Here is a 20,831-nt window from a genome sequence, read left to right as displayed (position 1 = left end):
TAAGGGGAATCAACCCTGCCTTAGCTAGAGTGGTGTACACGCTCTCGAACTGTGCAAGGGTCTTCTAAGAGCTGGAATAGTAGTAGTAATAGGTGTATCAGGTGCTTGGGCTTCGGTTGGAGATGCTGGTGTCTCCTCTGCGGTAGCTCGCGCGGGTGCTCTAGCTGCACCACATGTGCATCCTCAGCCTCTACCCCAGCCCTGACCTCTGCGGTCCTAGCAGGGGGTGCGGGTGCCTGGTCATCTCCGGTTGCACGTATCCTCACTATCTGTGAGAGAATAAAAGACAGAGGTTTAGAATTTTGATATCAAAAATCTCGCACGATAAGGAAATCAAATGAAGTGCAATTTTCCTAACAGTTACATAGCCTCTCGAAGATAAGTACAGGCATCTCCGTAACGATCTGCACGTACATGACACTCATATAACAACAGTACCAAAATCCTAAGGGGAGTTCCCCCACACAAGTTTAGGCAAACCACTTACCTCGAACCATCTCAAAATCAATCCGATATCACGCTTGTCACACCTCCTTTTTACCTACACCCGCAAGGGCATAAGGGAGTTTTTTCAATTAAAGGACAATCGAAACGGGATTTATTATTAAATATTTAGAGTCGCCACTTGGGAGATTTATGGTGTCCCAAGTCACCGGTTGAATCCCGAATCGAGGAAAAGATTGACTCTGTTTTACAGTCCGCGAACCAGAAATCTGAGTAAGGAATTCTGTTAACCCGGGAGAAGGTGTTCGGCATTCCCAAGTTCCGTGGTTCTAGCACGGTCGCTCAACTGTTATATTTGGCTTAAATTATCTGATTTTAACAATTATGAACCTATGTGCAAATTTTAACCTTAACCGCTTTTATTCATTTTTAAAGAAAATTGCAATGTCATTAAAACAAGTCTTGAATCACGTCACATAAATGCACCCGTGGTTTTTCGACATACTTTAACATCGTTGGGATTTGGATTTGGGTCACATAAATGCGCACCTGAGTTTAGGGAGGTAATGTTATTAAAATACGTGCCTAAAGAGACTAACGCGTTATTATTTTGGGGAAGGCCGTGAAATTCGCTAAACGGCCCGTCCCGAAATCTAAATATTTTAATATCTACAATTATTGAGGGCCCCGCATTTTATGTGTTTTGTTTAGCGAGGCTCATCCCGTTTTATTATTTTAAAATGCAAACCTAGAGCAATCTATAGTTTTCTACTTAATTTGTCTCTAAAATAAAAGAAAGGCCCTAATTAATTTGTTACTTGACTGATGCAAACTAAGTAATATTTTTGCACCAACATCCGACCATTGGGCTCCGATGTGAGACCAACAGAGGGAATTTAAAACCAGATATACACCATAAAATCGGCCAAAACAGACCTTGGCCCAGGCCTAAATGAGAAAGGGGCCAAAACTGGCCTGGGCCGTGCATCAATTATCCTGAGGCCCAAACGTTTAGGGACTAGCCTGTTAAGCCCTGTCTTTTACACTGAATGGAATTTCAATTTAATTAAGAACACAAATCTGATGAATCTACTACTATAATTAACTAGCCAGTAAAATAAATTCAATGCAACATTAAATATGAGTTGGAAAGCAGCTGATTTTAGATTTCATGACCCACGTAAATTGCCTATGATCACAATTTCAAACATGGTGCATACTAGTTCAAATTTCAAATTCCCTACTATGACTCATTTTTATTAAAATGCTGACTCATGAACTTTGATTAAACACTAACGTGACCACATATGAGAATTGAAACTCGAGAATTAAGGATGCTGGACGAAAATGGATTGCCTAAATTAACCTTACGAATTACATATCTCATATCTACTTTTAACTTTCTGATTTCGAACCCACACACAACCACTCAAACTCAGAATTATAGATTAACTCACATCATCACTACTAAATATAAAGCTCCCATGATCAGAAGAAGTATCACACTACTTTAACAGTCTACAGCCTAATTAATCACAACTTGAAAATACCATTTATACAGATCTAGGAAAACCGGAAATTAACTAAACTAATGGAAACTATTCTGTTAGTACAACATGGAATTATTACAACGAATACTCAACTAAACTCATATGCATTTCTAAATATCTAACACACACTTAACGGTTCAAATGCACAAACTTATAATTAACAGTCCATCAGTACGGTTATTACAGTATAATGAAAGTAGTAAATCAACAATAGGCCTCCACTTCAACAACAATAGGCCTCCATTTCATTCATTTTCAACTGGATATTTACATACATCGAGTTTCAGGACATGTACCTGGTATGTAGAACAGAAAAATGGGGTAAGCAATCAGCAACAACAAACAACAAAATACAGCAGCAGAAAGCCCAACACAGTAGCTTCAACACCTCAATCCAGAAATCTCAACAACACGGAGAAAACCAGTAAAAATGAAGAGGAAAAATAGTTCGGAAATCTCTCTTTGTTTTCTCTTTCTAGATTTGAACTCTCTCTGGTGTTCTTCCGCTCTCAATATTTTAGAAAATTTGGTTCTATCTTTTTTACTCTCTCCAGAATGAATTTTGCCCCTGTATATCCAGTGTATCCAGAGTGTATATTGAGTCTATACCGCTCTCTCCGCCCCCTCTTTTTTTTTGGCAATCCGCTAGGCAAGCGCCTAGGGCTAGTTTTTTATTAATAAAAGAAAAAAGAAAAATACAACAATTAGGAAAATCACAAATAAGGGGGACAATAGCACCGATAGTGTTACCCATATGCCTTGGCTATATAATCAATCCTCTGCGCCTCACACTGCCTTATGATGACAGCCTCATGTAGAGGATTCATGGTGTAGCTATCGACAACATCTCACAAGGGCATATAATCTCATAACCGTATGGATAATTTCCAAAAGCATAAGACTAAGGCAACACAACTCGGGCTAAACCTTACCTTACTAATCCTATTGAGGCAAAGAAAAGACCTCACCTACTAGCAAGCATGTAAAAAATAAGAACTTGAACGGACCAAATATTCAATGATCATAACAGAGTTTATAACATACTCTGTGATGATATTACAAATGAGAATACTAAGAAAGTGGTAAAATAGAATGTAGTACCAATTTGATTCTTGTCCCTTCTTTTCCAAACTTGTAAAATCTTCAATTTGTAATTCTTTGTTGTTTTCCTCAACCGTGTTCAAAACGTAATCAAAAATCATAATTTCTTTTTTGAATGGTTGGACCTCGTTGACGTAGTTGGGGCAGCCTTCTTTTGTTTGGAAACTCTCATTGGAGGTCGCCTAACATTTAAAAAATCACTAACCTTGTCGTCCCAACTATTTTTCCTTGTATGTGGTTTCTTTATTTTGCCGCTATGCATAGGGGATAAATCACCTTGTTTTGCTGCATGTGAACGACATTCTTTCAAAACGGCATCTTCTTCTCCTTCCTCATACATATCTCTACCCACATTCACAGGATGCGGATAGTTGTCGACGAGGTCCTGTGTCATCAATGCATTTCCTTGTTGTGTATTTGCCAAAGCTGTCGTGTTGTGATGTTGCTTTATGACTTGCATTTTATTCCTGTTTTTACTCACATTTCCTGTACTAACAATTTGCATTGAATTTATTGAGTTTCGATGTGTGGAGTCTGCCAATGCATCAAGCAATTTTCTATCTTCCTCAGAAATCATAGGAGTACTGGAATCTTGTTGTTTCTGTCCAGCATTTGAGTTCATTATTGCAGTACTTGGTGTGCTTTAAAGTTGTTGTTGTTGTCCAGTCATATTGCTTACAGTAATGTCCTGTTGTTGTCTTGAATTTGATGAAAGGACTACTGCTCTTGATGTGTTCTCTATTTGCTGCTGTTGTTGGAGTGGAGTGTTAGCAATCTGCAGTTGTTGTCCAGATTCAAAGCTAGCCAAATATTCCTGTTGCCACTGTTGCATAATAGCTGGTTTGGTTGTCACCACATATTGCTGCCCAGATTCAGTAACAACTCCAGTTGCAGTGTTTGCAATGAGTTGCTGCTGCTGCCCAGATTCAGTAACAACTCCAGCTCAATGACTGCTGCAGTGTTTTCTTCTCCTCTCTTCTTTTTTTCCCTCCTATTTATAGCAAACTTTTCGAGAATTTTCAGATTTTTTTTAAAAAATATTTTATTATTTTTTAATTAAATGAAATCCCACTTACAAATTGCTTTTATTATTTTATAAAAAGAAATCCCACCTTTTTTTTACTTTTATTTTTTAAATTCCAACTTTAATTACTTTTATCTTATTTAAAATCTCACTTTTATTTTACTTTTTAAAAGAGAATTTCACTTTATTTAACTTTTCTTCAAAAACAATCCACTTTCTTTTGCTTTTCTTTTTTAAAAATGCTACTTTCTTTTACTTTAATTTTTTTTAATTTTCAGATACCTTTATATTTGTTTTTTAATTCCAACTTTCTTTTACTTTTTATTTTTTTAAAATTTCCACAAAACTTTACTTTTATTTTTTTAATTTTCTACTTTCTTTTACTTTTTAAAAGAGAATTACACCTACTTTTACTTTTATTTTTTTATTCAATACTTCCCTTTTTCTTATTTTTTAAATCGCTCCTGAAATTTAAAAAAAAATATTTTTTCGGAATTTGTTTTTTTATTATTTTAAAAATAAAAATAAAAATAAAATAATATTAATAGTAATAATTCACCTTTTAAATTTTGTATTTTTACTCTATAATAAAAAGTGTAACAAAGCTAAAAATTGTAGGTTAAAACCCCTAAAATATTTACATAGAAGAAGTGATAAAAAAATTAAATATTATCAAAAATTAGGTGCTCATAACGCTCTTGCCACGAGTATCCACCTCCGAGTGCCCCAAATCTAATCAAATTAATTTCATAATGTAAATATAACTACAAACAATGAGTTTAGCTAAAGGAAATCGAAGCTAAGGCAAGAAAGTAGAAAAACGCCCAAAACTCCTCCCCTAGCACACATCTCGGAATCGGGTAAAACTTATCAATTTAGAACACACATTCAGTCACAAGAACACTTGTCCAAAAATCACTCAATTCCGACAACCGAAACCCAAAAACTTGGTTGGAGAACTTTTCTCAATTCTTCCCAATTATTCACTGCAAATCCGAAATTAAATGATAAAATTAAACTTAGATTAATGGGATATAATCAAAAAGGGGTTAGGAATCAATACCCACTGATCTTTTCTTCAAAAACACCACAAAATCTCCTTCCAACGAGCTCCGATTTGATTTTTGAGGTTATGAACTCAAACCCTTGATTTTCTCTTTTTCTGCCTAGTGAAATCCGCTTCTACGAGGGGTTAACCGCACCTGTGGTCCCCCTTCTGCGGCCAATAATCCGCACCTGCGAAATTTCATTAAATCTCCAGATCCCGCATCTGCTACCCATTGCCTTATGCGTCATACCACATTTGCGGTTGCCTAACAACTTCTGGGGCGCCGCACTTGCAGTCTAAACTCCGCAGCTGCGAAACCAATAGGTTCAGCAAAGATAAAAAATTCCTAAGTCCAATTCAACTTCCGTTAAGCATCCGAAACTCAAACAAGCCTAATGAACTAAAATCTCAAGAATTCTACAACTGATACCAAAACCAACCAAACAATGTCCGATTGACCTTAAATTCTGTACACAAGTCACATTTAATACTACGGAGTCATTCCAACTTTTAAAATCGGATTCCGATCCCGATATCAAAATTTCACTATCGATCCGGAAACTTCAAAAATTTAACTTTCGGCATTTAAAGCCTAAATAAGCTACGAACCTCCAAAACACAATCCGAATACTCCCCTAAGCCCGAAATCACTCAACGGAGCTAACGGGATCGATGGAATTCCATTTTGAGGCCGTCTTCACACTGTTCCAACTACGGTCCAAATTCTAAAGCTTAAGCTCTCATTTAGGGACTAAATGCCCCAAAACACTCCGAAACTAAAAATGAATCTTCTCGGCAACTCACAATAGTAGAAACAAATATGGGAAAGACAGTTAATAGGAAATCGGGGTGTTAATTCTTAAAATGACCGGCCGGATCGTTACAGAAATTAAAAATATTTTGCTCTTTTAGGTGTTCTATTTTCATTTAGCTAATTTATCCACATAAACTAATCCTTGTATTATCCATTCCATATTTTCGGTATAAATAATATCAAATTGTTACATAAAATTATAATGGTATTATATTTCTTAAGAAACGCCAACTAAAAATAGTTATAAAGTAATACTGGATATTTTATTGATATTTATTATTTTCTAATCTCGATGACCAAACGACCTTAGTGATTTTCCATATCTACTTTTACATAGACATTATTAGTACTGATATATTACTTTATTGCTAATGCAACATTTATTTAGTGCCAGTATTATTTCAAGTAGTACATATATCCCTTTGGCAAATTAAAGACCATAACTACTTTTGTCACGATCCGAATCTTAACCACGGGGTTGTGATGACGCCTAACATTCACTTGCTAGGCAAATCGACGTGAGATAATTAAATAGCCAGTTTTTAATAGTTTAAACACAATAATGATATACAATGAGAAATAGAAACCCAATCTGATACAATACTAACATAAGTCACGTGACAATATCTACTCCCAAGGATCCGGAGTCTAGAGTACACGAGCAACAATAAGTCCTACAAATAGAGTCTAGAATAAATACAACTATTTTGAAGGAAATGAACAGTAAAAGAAGGAAGAAGAAGGGGACTTCAAGGTCTGCGGACTCCAGCAGATCTACCTCAAGTCTCCGTATGCAATGATCTGAGCTGACACACCTCACGCACCGTTGGGACCAATATCAGAATCGGCACAAGAAGTACAGAAGTGTAGTATGAGTACAACCGATCCAATATACTCCGTAAGTGTCGAGCCTAACCTCGACGAGGTAGTAACGAGGCTATGACAGGACACCTACGTAAATAAACCTGTACAAGTATATACGAAGCAGTAAGAATAATGGTGAATCACAACGTACAAACTGGGATGGGACATGAAAAAAGGGGAAAGATATGATAACTACGACGTTATGACATCACGTAATAGTCAAATAAATCATCAACCAATGAAATTAGATAAACCAATGATATGAAAATGGCACGACATCACCTTTCATACTTTTACTCTCGTCCTTACCATGAAATGATGACATAAGTAAAATAAAATGACACAGCATCACCCTTCGTGATTTTACCCTCAATCTCACCATGTAACAATGAATAAATGAGATGAATGACACGACATCTTCCTTCATGCTTTTACTCTGTTCCTCACTAGATAATAATGATTAAATGAGATAAATGGCACGAAATCACATTTTCTGCTTTTACTCTATTTCTCACTATGTATTAATCAATAAATGAGATAAATGCAACGGCATGACATTACCTATCATGCTTTTACACTCTTCTTGTCATGTAATGAGGATAATATGAATTCGGGAAATGAATAATGCGGAGAATGAATTTAACGTCAATTATGATGCCAAGATACCAAACTTCAACTTCCAAAATACTCAACAATTATGAAATAAGAAATAATTATGGAAGGAATAATCAAAGAAGTAATAACGTAACCTAAGCATGAATATCAAAATTAATAGTACAATAACACACAAGGAAACAAGTTCCACACGCATGCTTTAACCCACAAGGAACACATAAATACTCGTCACCTCACATATACGTTGCACCTACACATTAAACACATAACAAATAGACCAACAAGTCCTAATCCCTAAAGTCAATGTTAACCACGATACTTATCTCACTCCGCAATCAAATCAAAGCTCAACTAGGGTCTTTTCTTTAAAGTTCGCCTCCAAATCAATCGAATCTAACCAAATATAGTTCAAACAATTCAAAATAAGCTTTAGAAACTATCTATGATTGAAAAAGATTCAATCTAAAATTATTTTAGAAAAATTCAACAAAAGTCAACCCCCAAGCTCGATTGGTCAAAACCCAGGATTCGGACCAAAACTGAATTTTCCATTCACCCCTGGGCTCGATTAAACAATTAATTTCGAAATTCGACCTCAATTTGAGGTCTAAATCTCATTTTTAAAAAGAATTCCCAATTCTGCTCAAATCCCTAATTTTCTACCATGAAAGAGCATAGATAAATATTAGAAATCAATGGGTGTTGATGGTAATGGAAGAAAACCAGTTACTATATACTAACCTATGATGTGGGGATGAAATGCTTCTTCAAAATCGCCTCTAGGTCGAGCTCTAATGTGGAGATGGTAAAAAATGGGTTAAATCCCGATTTTTAGAAGTTTAAAAGACTGGGCGTCAGGTGTTCATTGTGTTCATGAGACACCTGACGTGATTGCGAGGCAGCAACGACCAAAGGCCTTCGCATTCCCGAGCTACTCTTCGCATTCGTGAAGTCTTACTCTCACCTACCTTCGCGTTCGCGAAGACTAAAGGCTTAGCTCCCCTTCCAGGCCCCATAACCCTACGCGTTCGCGAGAGTCTGGTCGCATTCACGAAGGCTAAACCCCCCGTGCTTCGCATTTGTGATGAAGAAGTCCTCCCTAGTCCCTAGGTACCCTTCGTGATCGCGAAGAAGCATACACCAGATATCAACAGTTGTGAAAAATCAACAATCCTTCAAGTCGTAAATGGTACGTAGCCTACCCAAAAATTACTCGAGCCCCTCGGGATCCAAACCAAACATGCACACAAGTGTAATAACATCATACGAAGTTGCTCGCATGATCAAAACACCAAAATAACACCTAGAACTATGAATTGGAGATAAAAATGAATGAAATTTATAAGAAAAACTTAAGAACTTTCAAATTTACAACCGGACATCCGAATCACGTCAAATTAACTTCGCCTTGTACCAAATTTTACAGATAAGTTATAAATAGTAAAATGAACCTATACCAAGTTCCGGAACCGAAATTCGAACCCGCTAGCAACAAAGTCAACCTACGGTCAAACTTACGAAATCTTTAAACCTTCAAATTACTAGTATTCAACAAATCACGTTAAATCAAGTTAAGGATTTCCGAATTTGATTTTGGGCATACGCCCAATACCCAAATTGCGATACGGACTTACCCAGACTATCAGAATACTGATCCAGGTCCGTTTACACAAGATGTTGACCATAGGTAACCTAAATTATTTTTAAGGCCAATTTTCACGTTTTCTTCAATTTTTCACATAAATATTTTTCAGAAAAATACACAAACTGTGCACACAAATCGAGAAGGGTAGATCCTCCTAAATTAGGAGGGGAAAAAATTGAGGAGGGAAAAAAGCAGCTATTCGAGATCTCAGAACATATAAATAAAGGCTAAAACTAAAAATGACTCGGGTCATCACATTCTCTACCTCTAAAAGAAACATTCATCCTCGAATGGACATAGAAAGTTACTTGGACTAGTGAAAAGGTGTGGGTATCTACTCCGCATGACCGACTCAGACTCCCACGTGGCTGCCTTGACTAGCTGACCTCTCCACTGCACTCGCACTGAAGGATAACTCTTAGACTTCAACTTCTGGACTTGTCGGGATACAATGGACACCCAACTCCTCTTCATAAGTCAAACCCTTGTCCAATTGGACTGAGCTGAAATCTAAGATATGTGATGGATCACTATGATACTTTTGGAGCATGGAGATATGGAACACCGGATGGACTGCTGATAAACTAGGTGGCAATGCAAGCCTGTAGGCCACCTCACCCACTCTCTCAAGAATCTTAAAAGGTCCGATATACCTAGGGTTCAACTTGCCCTTCTTTCTGAACCTCATCATACATTTCATGGGTGAAACTCAGAGCAGAACCCTCTCTCCAACCATGAATGCAACAACACGAACTCTACGATTGGAATAACTCTTTTGCCTGGACGGAGCTGTGCCAAGTCGATCCTGAATCATCTTGACCGTTTCCAAGGTATCCTGAACCAAATCGGTACTTAACAACTTAGCCTCTCCCGGCTCAAAATGACCAATTGGCAAATGACACCGTCTCCCATATAATGCCTCATAGGGGGCCATCTGAATACTCGGATGGTAGTTATTGTTGTAGGCAAACTCTACAAGTGGCAAGAATTGATCCCGAGAACCCTGCAAATCTATAACGCAAGCGTGAAACATATCCTCTAATATCTGAATGGCGGGCTCGGACTATCCGTCGGTCTGGAGGTGAAATGTTGTACTTAACTCATCCCTTGAGCCTAAATCATGCTGTATGGCCATCCAAAAGTGTGAGGTGATCTGCATACCTCAATAAAAAATGATGGACACCGGCACATCATGAAGATGAACGATCTCACGGATATAGATCTTAGCTACCCGCTCTGAAGAATAGGTAATTGCCACTGGAATGAAATGTGCCGACTTGGTCAACCTATTCACAATGACCCATATTGCATCGAATTTCTTCTGAGTCCATGGGAGGCCAACAACGAAATCCATGGTGATACACTCCCACTTCCATTCTGGAATCTCAAGCATTTGAAGGAAACCACCAGGCCTTTGATGCTCGTACTTTACTTGCTGACAATTCAAACACTAAGCTACATATGCAACTATATCCTTCTTTATTCTCCTCCACCAATAATGCTGCCTCAAGTCCTGATACATATTGGCGGCACCCGGATGAATGAAATATCAAAAACAGTGGACCTCATCAAGAATCAACTCACGAAGCCCATCCATATTGGGCACATAAATATGAACTTGCATCTGTAACACCCCATCATCTCTAATAGTGACATAATTGGCACCACCGTATCATATCGTGTCCTTAAAGAAAAGAAAATGGGGATCGTCATACTGACACTCTCTGATGCGCTCACACAAAGAAGATCGAGAAACTGTGCAAGCTAGAACACGACTGGGCTCCAAGACATCTAACCTTATGAACTAATTGGCCAAAGACCGAACATCTGTTGCTAGTATTCTCTCCCCAACTGGAATATATGCAAGGCTATCCATACTCACAACCTTCCTACTCAAGGCATCTGCCACCATATTGACCTTCCCGGATGATACAAAATGGTGATATCATAGTCTTTCAATGGATCCAACCACCTCCTCTTCCTCAAGTTGGTATCCTTTTGCTTGAACAAATACTGTAGACTCCGATGATCCGTGAACACCTCACACAACATACCGTAGAGGTAATGCCTACAAATCTTCAGCGCATGAACAATGGCTACCAACTCTAGCTCATAAACAAGGTAATTCTTCTCATGAATAATGGTTGCATCAATACTGCACCGAGCCCAATATGAACTGAATCACAATACACCTTGTAAGATCTTGAACTTGTGGGAAACACCAACAATAGCGTCGTAGTCAAAGCAGCCTTGAGCTTCCGAAAGCTCAACTCATACTCATTGGACCACCTGAATGGAGCACTCTTCTGGGTCATTCTAGTTAATGGGATTACTATGGATGAAAACCCATCCACGAACCAACGTTAATAACACGCCAAACTTAGAAAACTCCGAATCTCTATAGCTAAAGTAGGTCTAAGCTAGTTCTGAACTGCCTCAATCTTCTTAGGATCTACCTTTATGCCCTTGGCCGATACACCATGCCCAAAAAGGCGACCGAGTTAGCCAAAACTCATATTATTAACACTTGACATATAACTGACTATTTCCAAAGTCCGAAGTAAGATCCGAAGGTAATGCTCATGGTCCTCTCGACTGCGGGAGTAGATCAAGATATCATCAATGAATACGATTATAAAAAAAATCCAAATATGGCTTAAATACCCGGTTCATCAAATCCATAATTGTTGCTGAGGCATTTGTCAACCCAAATGACATCACTTGGAACTTATAACGTCCATATCGAGTTTGAAAAGCTATCTTGACATCAGATGCCCTAATCTTCAACTGATGGTAGTCAAACCTTTATTCAATCTTCGTAAACATTTTGGTACCTTGAAGCTAATCAAATAGGTCATCAATCCTCAGCAATGTATGCTTATTCTTTATAGTGAATTTGTTCAAATACCGATTGTCTATACACATCCTCATCGAACCATCTTTCTTCATAACAAATAATACGGGCGCACCCCAGGGCGAGACACTAGGTCTAATGAACCCCTTATCGAGCAAATCTTGCAACTGCGCCTTCAATTCCTTCAACTCCGTTGGGCCATACAGTATGGTATAATAGAAATAGGCTGAGTGTCTGGAGCCAAATCAATACAGAAGTTAATGTCTTTGTCGTGTGGCATCCCCGCTAGATCTGCAGGAAACACCTTTGGAAACTCACACACAAATAGTTTCGAATCCATGAAAGGAAACTCTACACTAGAATCGTGAATATAGGCTAAATAAGCTAAACATCCCTTCTCGACCATACATCGAGCCTTGACATACGAAATAACCCTGCTTGTAGAATGGCCAAGAGTCCCTATCCACTCTAATTGAGGCAACCCTAGTATGGCTAAGGTTAGCGTAGTGGTGTGATAATCCAATATAGCATGATAAGGTGACAGCCAATCCATGCCCAAAATAACATCAAAGTCTACCATAACAGAAGTAGGAGATCTACACTTGTCTCAAGACTACCAATAGTAATCACATATGAGTGATAAACACGATCAACAATAATAGAACAATACATGTGATGAAGGCGTTAGATGACTCGGCCTCAGGTCTAGCTGGGAATACTTAAAAATAGGGTCGGGCCCTAACACTCTGACCTCTGCTCTCGAATGGCCTCTAGCTGGCTAGCCTCCACCTATAACGGCCTAACCACCACCTCTAATAGCCTGACCTCTACCTCTGGCATCCTGGACCCTACCTTTAGCTGGTTGAGTGGGCATTGGAGCAACCAGTTCCAGAATCATGGTACGAGAACACTGCTACTGCATGCTGCCGTGTGATCTTGGGCAAAATCTAGAAAGGTGCTTCATATCTCCACAAATATAACACGCCCACGGCTACTGTGACTGCTGACCCTAGAATTGGCCCTATAGACCTGGGTAACAACTCTGATAACTCTGGATCAGAGGTGCACAAATAGGAGGTTGTGGTGCACTGTAGGCTAGCTTCTCAAGATGAGACAAATAAGGACCACGACTGCCCGAAGCACTGTGGGATGTGTGAAGTGCTAACTGAAACGGCTTAGGAGAATGACCTCTATCAATAGTACCTTTGCCATCAAATGAGTCACCACCGAAACCACCAAAATGATGAGGCCTATTATCAGATATCGGCCCCCTCTCCTAACCACGAACTATCTCATTCCATCTAGCAATATCTATGCCCTTCTAAAAAGAATTATCATCTACAGTCTCCTTGGCCATATGTATCCTAATAGTGAAAGTGAGCCCATCAATGAATCTTCTCACTCTCTCCCTCTTAGTAGGAAGCAAGATAATGAAGTGGTGAGCTAGGTCCACAAATTGAGTCACATACTAGGTAATAGTCATACTACCCTGCTGATGACGCTCAAACTACCTGTAATAATCCTATCTCAAAGTGACAAGAATGAACTTCTCTAGAAATAGTTGTAAAACTGATCCCAGATAAGTGTAGGCGAACTAGCTGGTCTAGTCAACATTTAACCTCTCCACTATCTCTTGGCAGAGCCAATCATTTGGAGCACTACAAAATTGACCCCATTGGTCTCAACTATACCCATGTTGTGTAACACCTAGTGGCAACGGTCCAAGTAACCTTGTGGATCCTTAGAAGGTGCACCATTAAAACGAACCGGGAAGATCTTGGTAAACTTATCCAACCTCAACAAGGCCTCAGAAGACATAGCTGGCCTATCACCAGCCTATGCTGCAAAAACCGACCGAACCATCCCAACTTGCTGGAGTTTGATATAGGGGAGCTGCCTACCCCAGGGTGTGAGTAGCGGGAGTCTATGCTCCTCCCCCAGCCCAAGAGAGGGCCGATGCTACAAGAAATGCACCGGTCTGGGCCACACTCTCCATAAGGCCCACCAAGTGGACTAGAGCGTCCTAAAGTACTGGAGTGGCTCTAAACCCCTCCGGGACCTGAGCTGGTCCAATAAGCACGGTCTGAGTTGGGACCTCCTCTTCGTGATCAATTTGAGGATCCATTACGGGTGCTACTGCCTAGGCTCTAGGCTAAGCTCTACCTCTTCCTCTGGCTTAATCTCGGCCTCTACCTTTGGTAGTACCTGCCACACGGGGCTCCGGCTTCTGTCTGACTACATATGTTGTGTGTGTTCTCGCCATATCTGAGAGAACAAGAATAGAATCGTTCAATAATCAATGATAGAATAAAATCGCACAGTAGAGAAGGAAATAAGTGAAAATTTTCCTCAACTCCATAGCCTTTGGGAGATAAGTAATGATGTTTTTGTACCGATCTTCCAGACTCTACTAAGCTTGCTCATAACTCGTGAGACCTAGAAAATCTAGTGCTCTGATACCAACTTGGTACGACCTGGAATCCCAACCTCGAGGTCATGACGACACCTAACATCCACTTGCTAGGCAAGCCGACATGAGATCATTAAATAGTCAATTTTTAATAGTTTAAACACAATGACTAGGATATATAACGAGAAATTGAAACCCAATCGAATACAGTACCAATATAAGTCATGTGATAATATCTACCCCAAGAGATCCGGAGTCACGATTACACAAGCAACTAGAAGTTCTACAAACAGAGTATGAAATAAATACAACTATTTTGAAGGGAATGAATAGTAAAAGAGGGAAGAGGAAAGGTTAAGGCATGTGAACGCCAACAGATCTACCTCCAGTCTCCATATGCAATGATCCAAGCTGACGCACCTCACGCATCGCCGGGACCAATACCAGAATATGAACAAGAAGTGTACAAGTGTATTATGAGTACAACTGACTCAATGTAATCCATAAGTGTCAAGCCTAACCTTGATGAGGTAGTGACGAGGCTATGACACGACACCTATGTAAATATACATGTACAAGCATATACCAAGCAATAGAAATAACAGAGAATCACAACGCAGAAACTGGGAGGGGACATGCAAAAAGGGGAAAGATATGATAACTATGATAGGAAGGCCATCACGTAATAGCCAATCAAATCATCAACTAATGAAATCAGAAAAACTAATGATATAAAAATGGCATAACATTACCCTTCATGCTTTTACTCTTGTCCTTACCATGAAATGATGACATAAGTAATATGAAATGGCACGGTATCACCCTTCGTGCTTTTATTCTCAATCTCACAATGTAACAATGAATAAATGAGATGAGTGGCATTGTCACACCTCCTTTTTACCTACACCAGTAAGGGCGTAAAGGAGTTTTTTCCATCTAAAGGACAATCGAAATGGGATTTATTTATTTAATTCAGAGTCGCCACTTGGGAGATTTATGGTGTCCCAAGTCACCGGTTGAATCCCGAATCGAGGAAAAGAAATGACTCTGTATTACAGTCCGCGAACCAGAAATCCGGATAAGAAATTCTGTTAATCCGGGAGAAGGTGTTAGGCATTCCTGAGTTCCGTGGTTCTAGCACGGTCGCTCAACTGTCATGTTCGGCTTATTTATCTGATTTTATACATATTGGACCTGTGCGCAAATTTTAACTCTTTCCCGCTTTTATTGTTGTTATTTTAAGAGAGAATTGCAACGTCGTGAAAACATGTCTCGAACCACATCACATTAATGCACCAGTGGTTATTGACACATTTCGACTCCGTTGAGATTTGGATTTGGGTCACATAAATGTGCACCCGAGTCTAAGAAAGTAATTTATTAAAAAGCGCGCCTAAAGTGACTATCACGTTATTATTTTGAGGAAAGCCGTGAAATTCATTAGACGGTCCGTCCCGAAATCTAAAGTATTTTAACGCAATATTTACTGAGGGCCCCGCAACTTATGCGTTTTATTTGGCGAGGCTTGTCTCATTTATTATTAAAGGCTAATCATAAAATGACTATTATTCTTCTATTTATTTGTCTCTAAAGAAATAAATAAAAGGGGGCCCTAATTAGTTAATATTAGAAAATCCTATAGTCTATAAATTGAAAATTAGTAGACCAAATGCCATTTCGACTTTAGGTCCAAAGAACCCAATCCATATGCTGGATCGAGTTTTGAACTACACGACTCGGTTATTTGATTCTGCTAACATTCATGAATAAGTTAACTGATTCAAATTCAAGTAGACTATTGATATTAACCATTAACATGCAATTACTTGTTCCTACGTCGAAATAGTGAGCTTAACGAACAAAGGAGAGGACATCAATAACTAGCACGTTGGGCTGTTTTAAAAGCGCATTTAACCTGAAATCGGAATAAGCACCACATATTGACTTCTGAATTAATTGTAGGTCCAAACAATACTGATATTCGATTTTTAACTCAATGTTAACTGAATCAGTACTAAACTATAAGTCTAGAACTAATGAACACGAATTAACAGTTTAAACAATCCTAATTAGGTACAAACTTCACAGTCTACATTTCATTGAGTTATAGATCAAATTGGACTATACAACTACTTATCATCTATATCTGCTGAGCTACAAATACAATATCAAATAATTAAGGGCCCGAGCACTTCCATTTCATGTTTACATCTCAAGGCTACATCAAATTGAGCTTAGTTGTGTACCTGGATTGGAGTGAACAGAAGAATAAAAAGAAAGTCAGCAGCAGTACAACACAGCAAACAACAAAAGCAGCAAATAACACAAGCAAACAACAAATTGGAATTCAGAAACAACTCCCAACCCAGTTTCAAATCAGGAAAACACTTGACCACAACTCATAACCAGTTGTGAAACCAAACAGCAACAACAAATAACTCCAGGCAACTAATTGGACCTCAAACTCAACAAGAAAACCAACCAGTGAACTTCAAACACTCTAGTAAACAGACTTGAAACTGGAAACTACACCCCAACAATTGAAATTCAGGCACTTTACTTCAAGCTTGCAATGCTATTTTTGACTGATTAAAGAAGGATCAAATGCAGAACCTAAGAGGACTAATTGCTTCTTTTTTTCTATATTTCTTGATATTCTTTTTGTGTCACCTTTGAGTCTAATTTCAAAAGCTAACCCCCTTTAACTCTGTCCAGAATTTAAATTACACCTATGCATGCAATGAAACAATATATTTTTGGTTTTCTGTTCTTAAACTCTCCAGAATTCTAAAAATAAAACTGAATGCCTTCCTTTTGAAATGCTGTCTAAGACTGCTTTTTTAAAAGAACTCTCAAAACTTTGAAACTCTCTGAAATGATTAACGACTGATCTCAGAGACTGAAAAAAAAGACCCTTAACTCTGTCCAAAAATCCCCCCCTTCTTCTCTTAGGTCTTCCCCTTTTAAAGACCAATGTTTTAACTCTTTTTTTCCAAATTTTGCACTTTTCAGCCTGTTTATTCCCTCCCATATGCACCCCTTTAACTTTTTATCATTACCCCCCCATACCAATATGTTGTGTTCCCCACTAATTATTAAACAAATGCAATATTTTAATGGTACATTAGTACTTAGTGGACAGAACACTCAAACTACCCATTTCTTCAAGTTTTCAATTCCCAAATTACCCCTGGAACCCCTGTGATTACTTCTTTCAGCTATAACCAATTCTTAAAGAAGAAACTTGATCACTAATTAACTAAAGCTCAATTTAAACACAAGTTCAATTCCCTCGGACCCCAAACTCAAACAGAACCACAGTCAGATTCAAACCATTAAACTCAGATCAGAATGAACAGTATTGCAACCAAGATGAAGGGTTTAAGTATTCAGGGACTAGACTAACACAATTCTATACTAAACCTAAATGCGAGCAGATGAAACTGTAAATACATTGAATGAACAACTAAATTCATACACCAAGTCACGTCACAAAGTAAGGGACCAAACATCACATAAAAATGAAACAATTTGGCCTAACAGCAAACGATTTGACCAGAACTACTGAACTACAATTAAACCAGATTAATCAACAAAACTATTTAACCATATGTTGACTGATAGAAGAAAACTGGACCAAGAAAAAGTCCGATGGAGAAGAAAGAAAGAAAAGTAATTGAAAAAGACAGAACTATAACGAAACTTAACCAGACAAACCACAAAATAACAAAAGAAAAAGTAAAGAAAAGAAAAAAAATAAAAAAATAAAAATAAAAAATGAATAAATATCTTAGAATTTCAGTCCCAGTTCCCATTTGTTTTAGTTGAAACTCCCACTTGTGTTTGAAGCCGAGACGAACCTTAATCGAGTGTTCTCGACTTAGAACACATGACTAAGGTCGACCACGACCTCAATTCTTTCCCTTTAGGGTGTGCTTTTTCGTTTTGAGATTCGACCAACTCCGCTCTGATTCGAGCAAAACTAGTAGGGGACTTAGGACGAGGGTGGTCTAGTGGTCAAAAGGTGTGAGTTTGGTGGCCATCGAACGGATTAGGGTTTGGTTCAATTCTTCGATCTAAGATTCGAAGCGTCTGGTATTGATTCGAAGAAAACTAATTCGGGATTTGGAAAGAGGATGTCGTGGGGAGATGAGTGGGGTGGGGGCTCTAAGGGGGGTGGGGTTCGTTTGGATCATTTATATACTGGGTAAGAGGTTGAATCCTAGCCGTTGAATCAATTAAGATCAACGACTTGGATCAACTCACTTAACGAAACGACGTCGTTTAGACACTTTTGAGACCGGATCAATCTCTGGTAAACGGGTCGGGTTTGGTTTTTGGATATGGGTACTGAGTTGTGTCCGTTGGATGAGGGCTAAATGGACGGCTGGGATCAATTGACGTTGAAACGACGTAGTTCCATCACCATACTACGTCGTTTTGCATGTCTATGAGATTGTGACGACTTGGGCCGGGTATGGAGTTGTTTTGGGTTGGATTTGGTCATTTTGGCATGGGCCTAGTCCGAATTTCACTTCCCATCTTCCTTATTTTTTTCTTCTCTTTTTTTTTCTTCTTATTTCCTAACTAAAATTTTAGATTAAATTACAAACCCAAATTTAAAATACTGATTATCTTCTAATAACATTTATCACATATAATTAAATACCAATTAACAATAAAATCACACAATTCGACATCAAATGCTAAAAGTACCAAGTACATATTTTTGTGATTTTCCTTCTCGCAAATCCAAATATTGTTTAATTAATTCTTAATTGTAAAATTAAATCCTAAATGCACATGCAACACATATTTTTGTATTTTTCTTCAATTAAAGTAAAAATAAACATGCACAGACAAATACAAATAAACCACAAACAACACAAAACTATTTTATTTTGGATTTTTTGGGAGTAGTTCTTGTAGGGCAAAAATCACGTGCTCACAGCTGCCCCTCTTTGTCCGGAAACATGAAAAGTTTTCGTGCAAAGATAAAGTGAGCGGATACGAGCGATTTTTGCCTGTTCGGCTACTCCGCCTGAAGCATTTTAAGATTTGACCGAACCTCTACTTCAAAGGTTTCCTATATATCCCTGGCTAAAAGGGAATCAGGTCAATGTAGTTCGAAAAATTTTGGTAGCTGGGACTACCATGGAGCTGTGGTTTCACTATTACTGTTGCTGCTGCTGCTGATACTGCTTACTGAACTCCTTATTACACCTTGATAAAAAATAAAGAAGTTATACTAAGCTATGGTCTATGAATTACAAAGATTTATTTTCAAACTTGGTCATGTGACTGTTGTTGCCTTGCTGTCTTGTTGCCTTGTGTTTCCTCTGATGTTTCTTTACTTCTGACTTGACTTGTAGTCTTCTCTTGATTGTCGAATTTGAACTGCTTATTTCCTTCTTGTGAGCTTCGAATTATTTTTCCTTCGAAGCTTGAATTGCCTTCTTCTGACTAGTGTTGCCTTCCTTCCAACTTCTGAACTTTACTTTGTGATGGGGATCTTTGTTGCAACCCTCCGCTCTCCGGGCGGGCTCCTGACTTCTACTACGACTTAAAAAGATAATACCTCCATTCTCCAGGCGGGCTCCTGACTTCAATAAACAATTTAAAGATAATACCTCTATTCTCCAGGCAGGCTCCTGACTTTGACTACAACTTGAAAATATAACAACCTCCATTCTCCAGGCGGGCTCCTGACTTCGACTAACTTCTTACAAATATAACATCTTCATTCTCCAGGCGGGCTCCTGACTTCAACAACTTCTTAAAAATATAACACCTCCATTCTCCAGGCGGGCTCCTGACTTCGACTATAACTTGAAAATATAACAACCTCTATTCTCCAGGCGGGCTCCTGACTTCGACTATAACTTGAAAATATAACAACCTCCATTCTCCAGGCGGGCTCCTGACTTCGTCAACGATTTAAAAATATAACATCTCCATTCTCCAGGCGGGCTCCTGACTTCATCAATGACTTAAAAATATAACACCTCAATTCTCCAGGCGGGCTCCTGACTTCAATTACAACAAAACAATAACACCTCCATTCTCCAGGCGGACTCCTGACTTCAATTACAACTTAAAATATAACACCTCCATTCTCCAGGCGGGCTCCTGACTTCGACTATAACTTGAAAATATAACAACCTCCATTCTCCAGATGGGTTCCTGACTTCAACAACTTCTTAGAAATACGTTCTATTTCTGTTGTTCCTTCCTGCCTTCTGAACCATTTTCCTTCTACCTTGAATAATCTTCTTTCAGAACTACTTCCCTCAAAACTGGTGTTTCATTCCTCTGAAAATTGTTGGGGATAACATCGGTGTTTCATTCAAAAATATGTTATTTTCCTCCTTCAAAGATTACTTCCCTTAAAATTGGTGTTTTCCTTCCTCTGGAACTACTTCCCTTAAGACTTGTGTTATCTTCCTCCCGAAATTGCTTTCT

Source organism: Nicotiana sylvestris, chromosome 3 (genome assembly GCF_000393655.2).
Source record: "Nicotiana sylvestris chromosome 3, ASM39365v2, whole genome shotgun sequence".
Classification (NCBI taxonomy): domain Eukaryota; kingdom Viridiplantae; phylum Streptophyta; class Magnoliopsida; order Solanales; family Solanaceae; genus Nicotiana; species Nicotiana sylvestris.
This window is presented reverse-complemented; position numbering follows the sequence as displayed.